The sequence below is a fragment of the Xenopus laevis genome, chromosome 1L (genome assembly GCF_017654675.1).
Source record: "Xenopus laevis strain J_2021 chromosome 1L, Xenopus_laevis_v10.1, whole genome shotgun sequence".
NCBI lineage: Eukaryota > Metazoa > Chordata > Amphibia > Anura > Pipidae > Xenopus > Xenopus laevis.
The window spans coordinates 8134903-8150129 of NC_054371.1; positions in this window are offsets into that span (position 1 = coordinate 8134903).

Consider the following 15227-nt stretch of genomic DNA (forward strand, 5'->3'; position numbering starts at 1 on the left):
ATGAAGAATAGAGATGATTCATTTCACATGCACGTGTCTGAAAATGATATTCTGCTTGGGAATTATATGGGAAATACCCTGCAGAACTGAGCTGAGTAGGTCAGACTCACAGTGCCGTATTCACATCACTAAGCCTAAGTATGAATACAAATACTTTAAGGATGGAGACATCATCATTGGAGGGATATTCACTGTAAACACTGACGTTTATCAGATTCCAGATTACACTGGGAAATACATTCCTCTCTGCATAAAGTAAGTGTTTCACCATTTATACAGTATATGGTATTTAATAATGTGTTTTCCTTTATTTTGCAAAGAAAAATAGAAGCCTAAGATGAACAAACAATGAGGCAGTTTTATGTTATTGTTTTAGTTTGCTGTATTTTAAAATATATATTTTGTGTTCACTTATTGTGTTATTTTAATTCATCTTATTAATTGCAAAGCAATTTTTTTTAATATATTTGAAATTTTAGGCATGATGGACCAATGTTTTAATGCATCTACATATGATCAATATTCCATGTATCTCTGCCTTCATACAGTATTAACTGCTGATTCACAATTAAACAAACATGAATGCTGAACAATCACAGTCCAGTCTAAAAACTACAGCCCTACTATGAAGCTTTAGGTTGACAAGAAACTGCATTTGTACCTTTTAATGAGCACAATAGTTAAAGGGGAACTATCATGAAAATCACATTTTCCCAGTGGATAGATAGGATGAAAATAATAATATTCTCAAAAATATTCATTTAGCAGAAATTCTTACTTTTTGAAAAACACTCAATAATATTATATTTGGTTAGAATTGCTAAATGGGTGTGGCTACACCATGCTGTGATGTCACATAGCAACTAGCAAAGTCCCACCCATGCAACTCATGCTGATTCAAAGCATCCACACACCAACTACATTCTCTGGAATCTCATTCTGAGAACACTAAGGCTCTTATTCTTTTATAGTTTGAAAATGCAAATTTTATTGGCAGAATTAGGTTTTCACACTCTCCCAGAGTAAGTATTCAGGCAAAGGTCAGGATTCAGAAGGCAGGATCGTCAAATAGCCAGGTAGGGGTCACATCAGGAATCAAACAGGTTCAAACAGAATAGCACAAAGCTGAAATAGCACCAGGCAGTCTGCATCTCTTACACAGAGTGTGTCAGCAAACCCATAACAGAGAAGAAAACTGGCATTTTTGCCGAGATGAAAGCTTCTGTGGTATTTATCTCTCAAAGCAAACATTTTAGGTAATAAAGATAAATTACAAAAATGTTTTTTATTACATCGGTTGTTAAATTAGTTCTATTGTCCAAAAGATGAACAACCCCTTTAAGCTGCACTGCTCTCAGGGTCCTGCTATAAAACCCCTGCAGTTTATCCCGCACCACCTGCCGCTGCTGTAAACATTAAACAGTAACCATTTTCAGTAAAAGTGCAAAATGTCCCAGAAAGTCTCTGTACATTTAATTGCAAATGAATCCAAACAAGTACACCATGCACCAGAACTCACAGCCATCCAGGTTTGATGACTGTCCAGAGAATTACAGAGTCTTGAAATCTACTTTTAAAGCTACAATTGCTGACCTCAGCCTCACAGCCAAATAGAAACTTGATTTACCCATCAAATGTTTAGGTCCAGATTCTGCAGGTCAAAAAGAGACTAAGAGCTGTGTAGGTAGACTACCCAGATGCAGATCTTGCTGCTGGTAGCTTTGAAGCCATAGAAAGTGCCTTATTTAAGAGACTACATATCTTCCCAAAGATAGCAAAAGAAGACAATGACAAGCTGCAGGAACTCAGTGACTTTCTGATGGAGTTGGAGTTAGCTAAGGCAGACCCTCTATGTTTGGGACTTAGCTACTAGGATACAGCTGATAGTGTGAACCTATTAGTGTTGAAACTACCATATGGATTGCAAGAGAAACAATAAAACATATCCTTCTCTCCATTTGCATACTTCTGCAAATTCTTTGGTGACCATGCCTGGATCAAGAATGATCCCAACCTTCCTGCTTCATCATCTTCATGAAGAAGGATGTGTTCCGGCTTCAACGAAGATTTCAACTTCATGTACTGAACTCTGTGGGGAAGGCTATAGTCCCAAGTGCTGTGCCCAGGTATATCATGTCCTGGTATATCCTGAAGGACAACCAGAGAAGGCAATAATGATTTATGCCATGCTTGATGACCAAAGCAACAGATCTCTGGCTAGGCCACTGTTCTTTGTGATTTTTGACCTCAAAGGCACAGAACCATATACCCTCAATACCTCTGCTGGTCATATAGAGACCATGAACAGAAGGGCTATAGGGAGGGTACATTATGACCTCAATCAAAGGTAACATTGAGCTACCTTTACCTACACTAATTGAATGTGATGAGATATTTAACAACAGGGAAACGATTACCACACCAGAAGCTGCATAACACCTACCCCACTTAAGGCAAATAGCTAATCAGATTCCTACCATTGAAAAATATGCTAAAATCCTACTCTTGTTTAGGGATGTAGCGAACCGCCGCCAATGTGTTCGCGAACGCCGTTCGCGAACACCGGCAAAAAAAGCGAACAGTTCGCGAACTGTTCGCGAACTTCGAACGCTCGATAAAATCGATCGAAGGATTTTATTCGTTCGATCGAAGGATTTTCGTTCGAATCGAACGATCGAAGCTATTCGATCGAATGATTTCATTCAATCGAATGCTTATAATCGTTCGAACGAATGGAAATCGTTAGATTTTAGCGATCGAATGGTCGAATGGTCGAATGGTCGAACGAAATTTTACTTCGAATCGAACGCGAACACCAATCGGCGAACGTCGCGCGGACGCGAACAGTCGAAGTTCGCGCGAACAAGTTCGCCGCAGAACAGTTCGCTACATCCCTACTCTTGTTGGGGAGAAACATACTCAGAGTTCTTAAGGTTTGCCAAAAGTGCAATGGTCCTCATGATGCTCCTTAAACACAAAGACATGACTTAGGTTTGTTAACAGTAGGTGATGTATGCCTAGACAAAATGTGCAGAGCATCTGAAGTGGACACTTTGAAAACTCATGTTTTGGGGAGTGGATACTTAACTCACCTCAGACTGTGCCTTCATCATTTTGAGGTAAAGGAAAATCCTAAAGCTAAGATCCCAACATCCAGTGGCACTCCTATCTCTTGTGATGAAAATTGTAGGGATATGTATTGCATACTACAAATGATGACAAATTTGAACCTTTTGTTGAAGACATAGAGTTCATCAGAATAATGAACATTAAGTTCTTTAAAGATGACTCTTAATAGTTGGGTTGCACCCTTGCCATTCCATACTACAAGAGCCAAACTTCCAAACAATCACGAGTAGGGATGGGCAAATGTTTTTGCACTGTTTTGTCGCAGAAATGACACCCATAGTCTTGTATGGCATTGTGCGTGAAAAAAAATCTGACTGCGCGTCAACATTTTTTTAACACCCATAGACTTTAATGGGCATTGGTGACAATTCACCAGCGGTGAATTTTTGGCGAAATGAAATGGGTCAAATTTGCCCATCCCTAATCATGAGCAAGCGGTTTCCAGATTTGCCTCACTGCAGAGAAATCTAAAATGAAAGACCATTTTGTTTCCTTTATGAAGAAAATATTTGACAATGATCATGCTGAACCAGCCCCACCACTACAATAACATGATGAATGCTGGTACCTACCTTCCTTTGGCATGTATCACCCACACACACCAAAACAAATTACAGATGTATTTGACTCAAATTTTCATCAGTCCCAACTTGACTAACAACCTTGTTGGAGTACTTATGAGGTTCACAAGGGAGCCAGTTGCTATCACAGCTGATATCCAGCACATGTTCCATTGTTTAATCGTACAAGAGGACCACCGACATTTTCTCAGATTCCTCTGGCACCACAACAATGACATCAACTGTAAAGTGATAGAATATCTCATGAAACTACATGTCTGTGGTAACCGTCCATCACCTGCTGTTGCAACATATGGCCCAAGAAGACCATATGTATATATCAGAGACTAAGGCCATAGCAGTTGTGGCCTACCTCAAAGTAAGAGACATTAGTGGTCAACATCATGTAAGTTTTCTGTTTGGCAAGGCTATGTTACCACAAGGTCTGAGCACACAATCCAAAGACTTGAACTTTGTGGAGCTCTACCAACAGTAGAAATTGCAGACTTTATATTATGTGAGCTGGATATTCAAATTGATGCTGTTAAATTCTGCACAGACAGTAAAGTTTTCTAGGCTACATATACAATCAGACAAGACACTTTTATGTATATGCAACCAAGTAGAAAGGATCAAGAAATCCACTAAACCTGAACTGTGGCATTTTTTTCCATCTAAAATTAAACCTACAGATCATGCAACCAGGCTTGTTGCCCATAGCTATCTTTGCAGGCACTTCTGGTTAACAGGTCCTGAATTCTCGATGGATCACCCAGAGGCTACAACCACTACAGTTCCTGTCTACAGTCTCCTGGATCCTGATAGAGATGCTGAGATTCATCCTGAAGTTCAAACTTTGCTACAAAAGCTAACCAAGTATCAAACAAGGTTTCCAATGCTTTGAACAGTTCTCCAAGTGGACAAGATTAGTGAGCACCATTGCAAGGTTAGTCGACATTGTGCACTGTTATTACACAAAATCCATCGATGCTGAGGACTGCTGTGGCTGGCACCAATAGCACAAATCTCCCACTGCAGCATATATTACTCAAAGTGAGTTAATAATAATATCTTGTAAACAGCAGTATGCTTTTCTGCATAAATCAGATACATTCTAGATAAGGAGAACATTTCCAAATACAGTCCTATTTCCATCACAAACCCAGTAAATTACAGTGATGGAATGTTGAGGGTTGGTGGCCCCTTGATCAGGGCAAGAATACAACAAAAGGAGTTTATCATACCTGGTAACCATCACAATGCTTATTCACAATCACCATGAGCAAGTCAAGCACCAAGGCAGACATTTCGCAGATGGTGCTATAAAAACTGCAGGACTGTGGATTATTGGTGCAAAAAGACAGATAAATAACATAATCCACCAATGTGTTGTGCTGTAAACTAAGGGGGAAGTATCAACAGCAACAGATGTCAGACTTGCCACCTGACAGATTAAGAACTGATCCTCCCTTCACTCATGTTGGCCTGAATGTCTTTGGGCCATGGGTAGTTATGGCACACAGGAATAGGGGGGATGAAGCACACAACAAATGGTGGGCAGTACACATTAAGGTCATAAAGTCGATGTATACCTCAAGCTTCAGCAATGCCCTTAAGCGATTCCTTCAGAGAGCCAGAGAACTGTTGAGATCAGACTGTAGAACCAACATGACTGGAGCCTGCAGAAGGTTGCAGTTTGACACTAATACTGTGAAAGACCATTGCAGTACAATCCATGGGTGGATCCTGGAAGAGGACAATAGGCATCACACACAGAATACTGGACTCTATGTTGCTCTATGTTGCTGGACTTGAATTCAAGGCTTAATACTGAGATTCAAATCATATTCCTTGCAGAAGTGTCTGATACAGGTATGGGACCCATTATCCAGAATGTTCAGGACCTGGTGTTTTCTGGATAATGGGTCTTTCCGCAATTTTGAACTTCATACCTTAAATCTACTAGAAAATCATGTAAACATTAAATAAACCCAATAAAATGGTTTTGCTTCCAATGAGGATTAATTTTATCTTAGTTTGGATCAAGTACAAGGTACTGTTTTATTATTACAGAGAAAAAGGAAATAATTTGTAAAAATTTTGATTATTTGATTACGATGGAGTCTATGGGAGATGGCCTTTCGGTAATTTGGAACTTTCTGGATAACAGGTTTCTGGATAATGGATCCCATACCTGTATAATCAACTCAAGGCCTCTGGTTCTAGAGTCTACAGACCCAGAATCTCCAGTTATCCTTAGTCCAGCTACATTTCTCACCCAGAGAATTTGGAATACCCGTTCCACCTGGTGACCTTGCAGTAGGGAACCTCTACCAAAGTCAGGGGAAGTGTGTGCAGCATTTGGCAAATTGTTTCTGGAACAGATGGAAGAAAGAATACCTCACTCTTTTGCAAGGACACTGAAAGTGGCAAAGACTCACTCCTAATCTACAGGTAGTAGACCTTGACCTACTGAAATACCAACAAGCCTAAAATAATTGATTAACCAATGAGACTTATCGCAAAGGACCTTCCTAATGATGATGGTAAAGTATGTAAAGTGGAATTGAGTAAGGATGGAGCTTGAAGACTTTCGATCTGCCCATCACTGAACTTGTGCTACTATTAACCTTTGGGTATTGAACTCTTATTTGATTTATTGGCACTTGATGCAAGAAACTCCTACTGATCTTCACAGGAAAAATGCTTTATTTGTTGCATCACATGTTTGTTTTTCTTCTCTTGTCTTTCAGATCTCAGGAAGGAGCTTCAAGCTAAATTGCACAATGTTTATTTTGCATTTCATAACTGCCATTATGTTTTAATTATAGTGATATCTAAAGATACCAGATGGGGGGGGTGTTGCCCCAACAGTAAATGGTTTCATTATATTTAATATGTATGTTCAATTGTTGATGTTATTATATGTATATACATCAATATGCTGCCACCTAGTGATAAAACTATATTATAAGATGTTTATTTCCTTGTTTTTAAACCCCTCCTATTCCCTTTCCTTGTGTGTGATGTCATTCCTCATTTCCAATTAAAGTACAGTCCGCTGGGCCAGACAAGGAAGCCTTAAAAGCCCTGTTGACTGAAAGCTAACCAGTTCAGACACTCTTAACAAAAGTGACTGGCTAAAACATAACTTTTAATAAATATTTTAAAACCATAACACACACCACCAACGTGCTGAGTAAAAACAACAAGACTCCATGGTGTTAGTAATGAAGTCTGGGTAAAGTGTCCCTAAAAACACATTAAAACCAGGCTATAGATAGAACGGTGCAAAGCACAAATCCAACTGTCTCAATTGACAGTGTGCTGGTTATAAGCAGTATGGAGTGATGGATGCCAGTCGCAATCCCAGAACCCTCCCTTCCACAAGTTCCCCAGGCCAAAATTTTCTACCTAGCTACGTAGGGAGCAAGTGGGAGCTAGTCGCCCACCGTCCACCTATGCCAAAGCCCGACGCGTTTCGCCGTTTGCGCGGCTTCCTCAGGGGCATAAGTGCCGGGTGTGTGTCAAAATTCGGTTTAAATAGCCGTCTCTAGCCGTCCGTCTGAAAGGGCGCATTTAGAATGACGTCATTTCCGGTCGCGCATGCAGAGAAAGTGCTTAGGCGCTTCAATATGCCTAATGCGCATGCGCTGCCCACACGAGTGAGGATCAGAAAGTGATAAGGTTCATTGGGAACTATAGTTCTGAACACAAGGAAATTCGCCAAATTCTAAGTAAACACTGGCACATTCTTGAGCAGGACAAAGATATATCAGGAGTCATTGGGAGTAATCCCACAATCACTTTTAGACGCAGTAGAAATCTACGTGACCAGTTGGTACATAGCCACCTTAGCAATGAGGCTAAACCAACATGGTTAGAAAATAAAACTAAAGGCTGCTATAAATGTGGTAGCTGTCAAGCCTGTCCCTTCATAGAGAAAGCGTCGACATGCCATGGTAGATTGGACATCCCTGATTACACCTTAAAGTTTTTTATGAATTGCAAAACATCAGGAGTAATATACCTGATGAATTGTGGGTGTGGGAAACGCTATGTGGGCAAAACAAAACGGGAATTTAGGAGAAGGATCCTTGAGCATGTTGGAGATGTGAGGCACAGGAGAAACACATCGGTAGCGAGACACATCAATGAAACACACAATGGCAATATTGAGATGTTAAAATTTACAGCAGTAGATCACATTAAACCTACAATGCGGGTTGGCGATATTGACAGGAAATTATTGCAGCGCGAGGCACAATGGATTTACTGGTTAAACACCAAAGTGCCATATGGCCTAAATGAGGGCTTTACTTTCTCTCCATTTTTGTAAATCGTAATAATTTTTCTTGATACAATATTAGACTAATAATTAACTGAGGAAGCTATCTATATGTAAAGTTTTTCTTTAAAAAGAATAGTATTGGTACTGTTCCTTTTGAATGACTTGTAGCGATCTCTAGCTCGCCACTATCCCAAGCACTAGTATCTTAAAACTTGGGGCCTGTTACTTTGTTTTTTGCATATAATCTTGCTGCACCTTGAATAGGTTACTAGCCATATACTTCGTAGCAACGAGTGTTCCATAGGGTACGCATGCGCAAGATACGAATGCATGAAGCGCATGTCATTACAATTGAGATAGCGCATGCCCTTTAGACTAATAAGGCGTCCACACTCATTTATTGCGTGCCAAACTTGAGGTGCGCACGAACCTTTAGTTATTTAATTATTTATTTTTTGTCAGATTGGAACAGCGCATGCGCAAAAAATATACTGCAAAGCGCCTGAAGGGACATAACATACACGCGATAGGTGAGGATGACATCATAGGAGGAGTTTGTGTGGGCAGCGCATGCGCATTAGGCATATTGAAGCGCCTAAGCACTTTCTCTGCATGCGCGACCGGAAATGACGTCATTCTAAATGCGCCCTTTCAGACGGACGGCTAGAGACGGCTATTTAAACCGAATTTTGACACACACCCGGCACTTATGCCCCTGAGGAAGCCGCGCAAACGGCGAAACGCGTCGGGCTTTGGCATAGGTGGACGGTGGGCGACTAGCTCCCACTTGCTCCCTACGTAGCTAGGTAGAAAATTTTGGCCTGGGGAACTTGTGGAAGGGAGGGTTCTGGGATTGCGACTGGCATCCATCACTCCATACTGCTTATAACCAGCACACTGTCAATTGAGACAGTTGGATTTGTGCTTTGCACCGTTCTATCTATAGCCTGGTTTTAATGTGTTTTTAGGGACACTTTACCCAGACTTCATTACTAACACCATGGAGTCTTGTTGTTTTTACTCAGCACGTTGGTGGTGTGTGTTATGGTTTTAAAATATTTATTAAAAGTTATGTTTTAGCCAGTCACTTTTGTTAAGAGTGTCTGAACTGGTTAGCTTTCAGTCAACAGGGCTTTTAAGGCTTCCTTGTCTGGCCCAGCGGACTGTACTTTAATTGGAAATGATGTTACACGTTCTTCAATGAACTCTAACCTGCAGACAAACCATACTTTGAATTGAATTGACTCTCTCAGCAGGGTGTTATTGATGTCATTCCTCCCATCATCCACTAGTGTTCCTGCCTTTCATGAGTGTGGATCTGCTCCAAAGGTTAGGAAGGGAAATATTCCTTTTGATCTCCAGCATTTGTACATCCACCCCAAATAAAGAACCATTTGGATTCAAAGTCCCTGGTGTCACGGTCGGCACCCTACACCAGAACAGATGCCTGGTCTCGGCTCGTACTTCACCAGTTAAGTGACCGCCTTTGGTGTCGGGAGGAGCCCTCGGCTTACTCAGATGCCACCTGGACTTAACGAGAGGTGCAAGGCGAAAGTTCTGGCAGGCAATGGGGCACGACTGTTTACAAGGATGCTGGAAGATAGGAAGCTACAGAAACAGGAAGGCCGGGCCAGCTCAAGCAGTAAAATAGTCAAACAGGTCAGAATCAGGATTGAGAGTGAAGAATAGTCGATGGCCAGGCAAAGGTCAGGTTGGAGAGGTCAGAATAGTCACAGACAGGCAGGATCAGGATGGGAGAGTTCAGAGTAGTAATTCAGGCAGACAAGGGTCTAAACACAATAGATCAGTCAGAAGACGTAGTATACAACACCCAGGAACAAGGCAAATTGAACCTAACAACGGGCAACTAGCTGAACACCGGATTCCCTTTTTAACCGTTTGAATTTGTCGCCACTGACGTCACAAGTCAGCGTCACTGCGCCTTTAAGTAACAGACGTGCACGCGGTGCGCGTCTTAGAGGAAGCCGGCACCGGAAAATAAGAAGGAGCTGCGCAGCGGGCGTCCACGCCGACAGAGCGGCGGTGGACCCCACTGCCCACTAGATCACCAGGGTAAGTCCTGACATTTGGTGAGTGCACGAATCTGCAAAGATTGTCCTCAGTGGTTGTACCAGCTCCACATAGGCCAATAGAGAGGTCTCATGGGGAAATCAATCTCTAACACAGCAACTGAAATCAGAATGGACTGAGTTAGTGACCCCCTAAAAGCTACACCTAAAGTCACATGCAGATGGAAGTGCCATAGCCATGATGTGCATTTGGGGATTGGATGATTTTTGTATTTGTTATGTGTTACAGTTCAGCAATTGCTTTATAGGCACAGTTTAGATGTATTGTTTACTAACAGAAGTAATATTTTTCTAGTCCCACTCTTGATAACTACTTGGAGATGCAGGTCTTAAGATTCACAGTTAACAAAATCAACAAGAACATGGATCTGCTACCCAACATCACTCTGGGGTATCATGTATATGATTCTTGTGGGGATCCCCGTCTCGCTATAGGGAGTGTCCTGCAGATATTATCTGGCCCAGGGAATGTGGTTCCAAATTACTACTGTCAGGACAAAGGGCATATTGCTGGATTTATTGGAGATCAGTCAACTATATCATCTCTCCCTATAGCCCAACTATTGGGTATATATGGCTACTTACAGGTATGTCAGTAATGTATTTATTCTCTATTGTAATGCATAAAATACAGTCTATATGTTTAATGTAATTTCTAGTATACAGTGATCCAATATTACCCACTTAAAAAGGGTAACCTGCAAGTATGATTTACAGATGCAAATCCTGATTTGTTGATTGGACGCAGGTCATAATATAAATAATTTTTACTCCTTTAAATCTTTTTTCTGAATTTTTTGCCCCCACCCACTTTTGATGACTTCAGAACAACTGATCAATGACATTCCAAGTTTATTGGTGATGAGTGGGTAGCAATTCTGTTTGCATATAAGGAAGGTGTGGGTCAGCTAGCAGGTCCAACTGAGTAGAAATATGGGTTCTTTTGTGAGTCTGGGTTTAAAAAAAAATAGACTCTCTCACCCACTCAGGACTATAGAATCGTTACTTATCTCCTTAGGTGAATAACACCATTGGTGTTTTTTTTTTCATGAATGGCCATATAGTGTCCTTGTTACATTTTTATATATACGTTTCCTAAAAGCCAGTGGTAAGGAAAAAAACTGAAGTCTCATATATGATGATGTTGGACTGAATTACAAAAGCATTAATTGGAGTAAGTGTATTCATATTTAGTAAATCATTGATTCTACAGTGTGTTAAGAATTTTAAGGAAGATTTCCTAATTTAGTTTTAGTTTCATGATAACATTTCAAAGCTTTGTTTTTGTGTTTTCAGATCAGTTATGGTTTCACAGACCCTGTTTTGAATGACAGAACACTGTACCCATATTATTTTAGTACTGGCTCAAATGAACGTGTTCAGCACATTGCTATAGCAGAACTGGTAGAACATTTGGGATGGACCTGGGTGATTATTCTGGCAGTTGATGATGATCATGCTGAAAGAGAGAGTAAAAACCTCAGCAATGAGATCACCCAACATGGTGCCTGTGTTGACTTCATTGGCACTCTAACAGAAGATAAAGACACAAATATAAGAACATTAGAAAGAATACAAAAATCCACTGCAGAAGTTGTTATCTTGTGTGGCCAAACTTTTCATACCAATTCTTTATACTACTTTGTAGAGACAATGATAAAAGATAAGACTTTGGTGGTTCCAGTAACCTGGGTTTCTCATTATACCCTATTTCTATTTAATGGAAGTCTCTGTTTTAAAGAAATGATCTTTAACTTCGATGAGATAACAGCATTTACTACATATGTATTAGCAATTAAAGAGGACATGTTACTTAAAGACACAATGATGACTGAGTATTGTTTTACCCATGACAAAGAAAAAGATACATTATTTCAGTGGGTTTATGAAGCCTCTTTTATGAACTGTTCACATTCTCAATTGCCATTTCAGACATATTATCCCAGTCACCAAGTGTACAGAGCAGTATATGGATTGGCACATGCAGAACATAACCTGCTTTCTGCAAACCTTAATAAAGAAATAAACAAAAAAATTCAGCAAAAAAAGGTAAGAATAGAACTGGCTAAGAACATTTTAATGAATGAAGTTTTGTATATATGTCTTTTAAAGCGAGAGAGATGAGTTTTGATATTTCTGTGTACTTCAAAAACAAAATTTACGCAAGCAGAAATGAAATTACACTATTAAATCCACCTAGATATTCACCATCCTTCCTCCACAGTCCCCAGTCTCTTTTATGCTTTTTCTCCCCTGTCATTGATGAGGAATTCTCAAAATTGTTGGTGTCTTCTTATCTTACTACCTGCCCCTTGATCCCTTTCCTTTTAAACTTCTCCTCAATGCCAATCCCTGTTTAATCAAGCCTTAACTCATCTATAGTAATGGGAAAATTTATTTGGCAGGCGCATATTCACTGTGAACTTGCTTGTTTCGCCGCCGGCAAATACATTTATAAATAAATTCACTGGCGTCAAAAAAAATTTGATGCCTGTGACAGTTCCGATGCGGACGACAGTTTAGATTCTGGCAATTAAATGGATGCCCATTGATTTTAATGTGCGTCAGTTGTCTTCGGCATCAAAAATCCCATTTGACGAATTTTTCAAAACGGCACAAATTCACCTATCACTACTCAACAATTTAATCACTTACTCTCAACTGGAACCTTTCCTTCTCAACTAAAACTTGCTCTTGTCACCCCCATTCTGAAAAAAACTCTCCTGATCCCTCCAATCTTGATAACCTCCAACCTTTCTATCTGCTACCTTTTATCTCTTAACTACTTGAGCACCTAGTTTACAACAGAATAATGTCGTTCCTCTCTGACAATAACCTGTTGGACCCCCTTCAATCACTCCACTGAGACTGCCTTAACCCAACTGACTAATGACCTTTTAACAGCAAAACCAACAACCGATTTTCACTACTATACTCATTGAGCTGCATTTGACACTGTGGACCATCCGCTCCTCCTCCAATAACTCCATTTGCTTTACCTTCATGAAACAGCCCTGTCCTGGTTGTTATGACAGGTATCCCAAACCCAGAACATCCACAAGGTCCTAATCGAGGCTCATTCTTCACCCTAAAACAACCACCTTTCCCTTTGAGAGGAGCCCTTCACTACTCTGGTGCCACCAGGTCTTATCATGAGAGAACCATGGTGAAAATGCTGGGCAGGCAAGGGATCTTTATGTAGTACATGAGCAAGAAACATTGGCGAGAAACAGGCTGTTTCAATACCAATCAGGAGAGGCAGTACAGATTCAGAAGACAAGAAAAGAGTCAAGGTCACAGGCCAGGTCAAACACACCAGAATCACATTAAAAAGCAGGAATCCAAGAGACAATCAGTAATGAGCAATGGCCAGGACAGGCAGTGGATAAGACAAGGTCCAGTGGATAAGACAAGGTCAGGGACAGGCAGAGTCAGGAATAGACCAGGAAAAATAAAATAGCAGCAAAGAACTAATGAATAGACCTTTACATTGGGCAGTGAGAAATAGCCCCAGGCCCCTTTAAATATTTATACTTCACACCAAACATTATGATGCCACTGTTTGCATTAACCTGGAAGCGAGCAGTGTTCCTACAGATGGAGCAGTGGGTTTCCCAACTGCCCTGCTAGACAACCATGGCTTCTCGTTGGACCACCAAGCAATTACACTGGACTACCAGGCAATATTCTCACATTACCCCCCTCTAGAGACGGCCACTGGACCTAGGCTTATCAGGAAACCGAGCATGAAATTGAGGTGATCAGCATGAACATCAGAGGCTGGAACCCAAGACCTCTCCTCAGGACCATAGCCCATCCAATTGACCAAGTACTGTAGTTTGTCACTGGAAAATGAGAGTCTATCAGCCTTTGCTCTAAGTACTCGGGCTGATATTCTACAGAAACTGGAGGAGGAGGAGAAGACTGCTGGACAGTTTTGGCAGGCTTTATCAAAGAAACATTGAAAGAGTTACAAATTTTAAACTCTAGAGGAAGTTCTAGTCTGTTAGATCTTAAATGTTTGGAACTTATGAATCCCTTGTTAAGCAGCCTGACAAGTGTATAATGATGAACCTCTGGTTTCTAGGTGTTCACATGATGAGAGAAGAGTCCTTGGGAAATCTCAATAGAACAGTGGAACATACAGGAAAGTACACCTGTAGATGGGCAATATTCTCAGTAGAGAAGCATTATGTTAATGATAACTTATTTCCACAGGTAATAGATGCAGAGGTCCCTTTTGGAGGTAAGTATGCACAGAACAAGGAGGAGCAGAGGACTGACCACCCTAACTGGGGATGGCTGACCAGATTAAGGTATAACGCTTACCACTGGGGGTACACAGAGCAGATCTAGCAGGGATACCGGTGTAGACAAGTCTTTTGGCGAATGAAAGCAAGACCAACCTAGGAACAACAATTCAGTCTATGGTAGGATTGGCTTGCAGGATAACACAGGTCAGCAAAGGGTATTAGCACAGGTGTTAGCCATAATAGTATTGCAGGATAGCACAGTCTTTTAAGCAGGAATAGTGTTGCAGAAATGCAAACTGTTGGATTAGTGTTGCAGTTCAGCAAGGATTATAACACATGCTTTTAGCAGGAGTAATACCAGTGCTTAATATTAAACAGCGAACAGGAGAAAGCTGAGTCATTATCAAGGAAATCTGTCCAAGCAACTGAGCCAACAAGAAATAGGAGGAACTTAAGTTAGAGAACACACAGAGTCAAGCCTTGAAATCCATCCAGCCGAGTGAGGTACCAAAGGGGAATATTGTTTGTCAAAGTCCAAAATCGAAAACTGAGATCAGAGCCAATACATTTGTGGTGCAATGGGGGGGGCGTGGCTTGTATTGTTGCTGGATGGCTGCTTGACACACAAGCTCCTATCTGCTTTAATCCAGTCTGAAAATCTGTGAAAGCAAAAAGATGGGAAAGTCAGTTGTTCAAAGACAAACATTGCACCGCTATTTTTGAAGAAAAAAATGACCACGCCATGTCCAAAATGGTGATGGTTCATGAGCAGGAGGAGGAGGTGGAACCAACACAGTCTGACAGCTCAGACGTGGATAGCAACAAAGGGGAAGCTGAAATGCTCATTTACCTTAAACAACATCCAAAGCAGACATTAAGGACAATTGGTCACCTCCAGCATCAG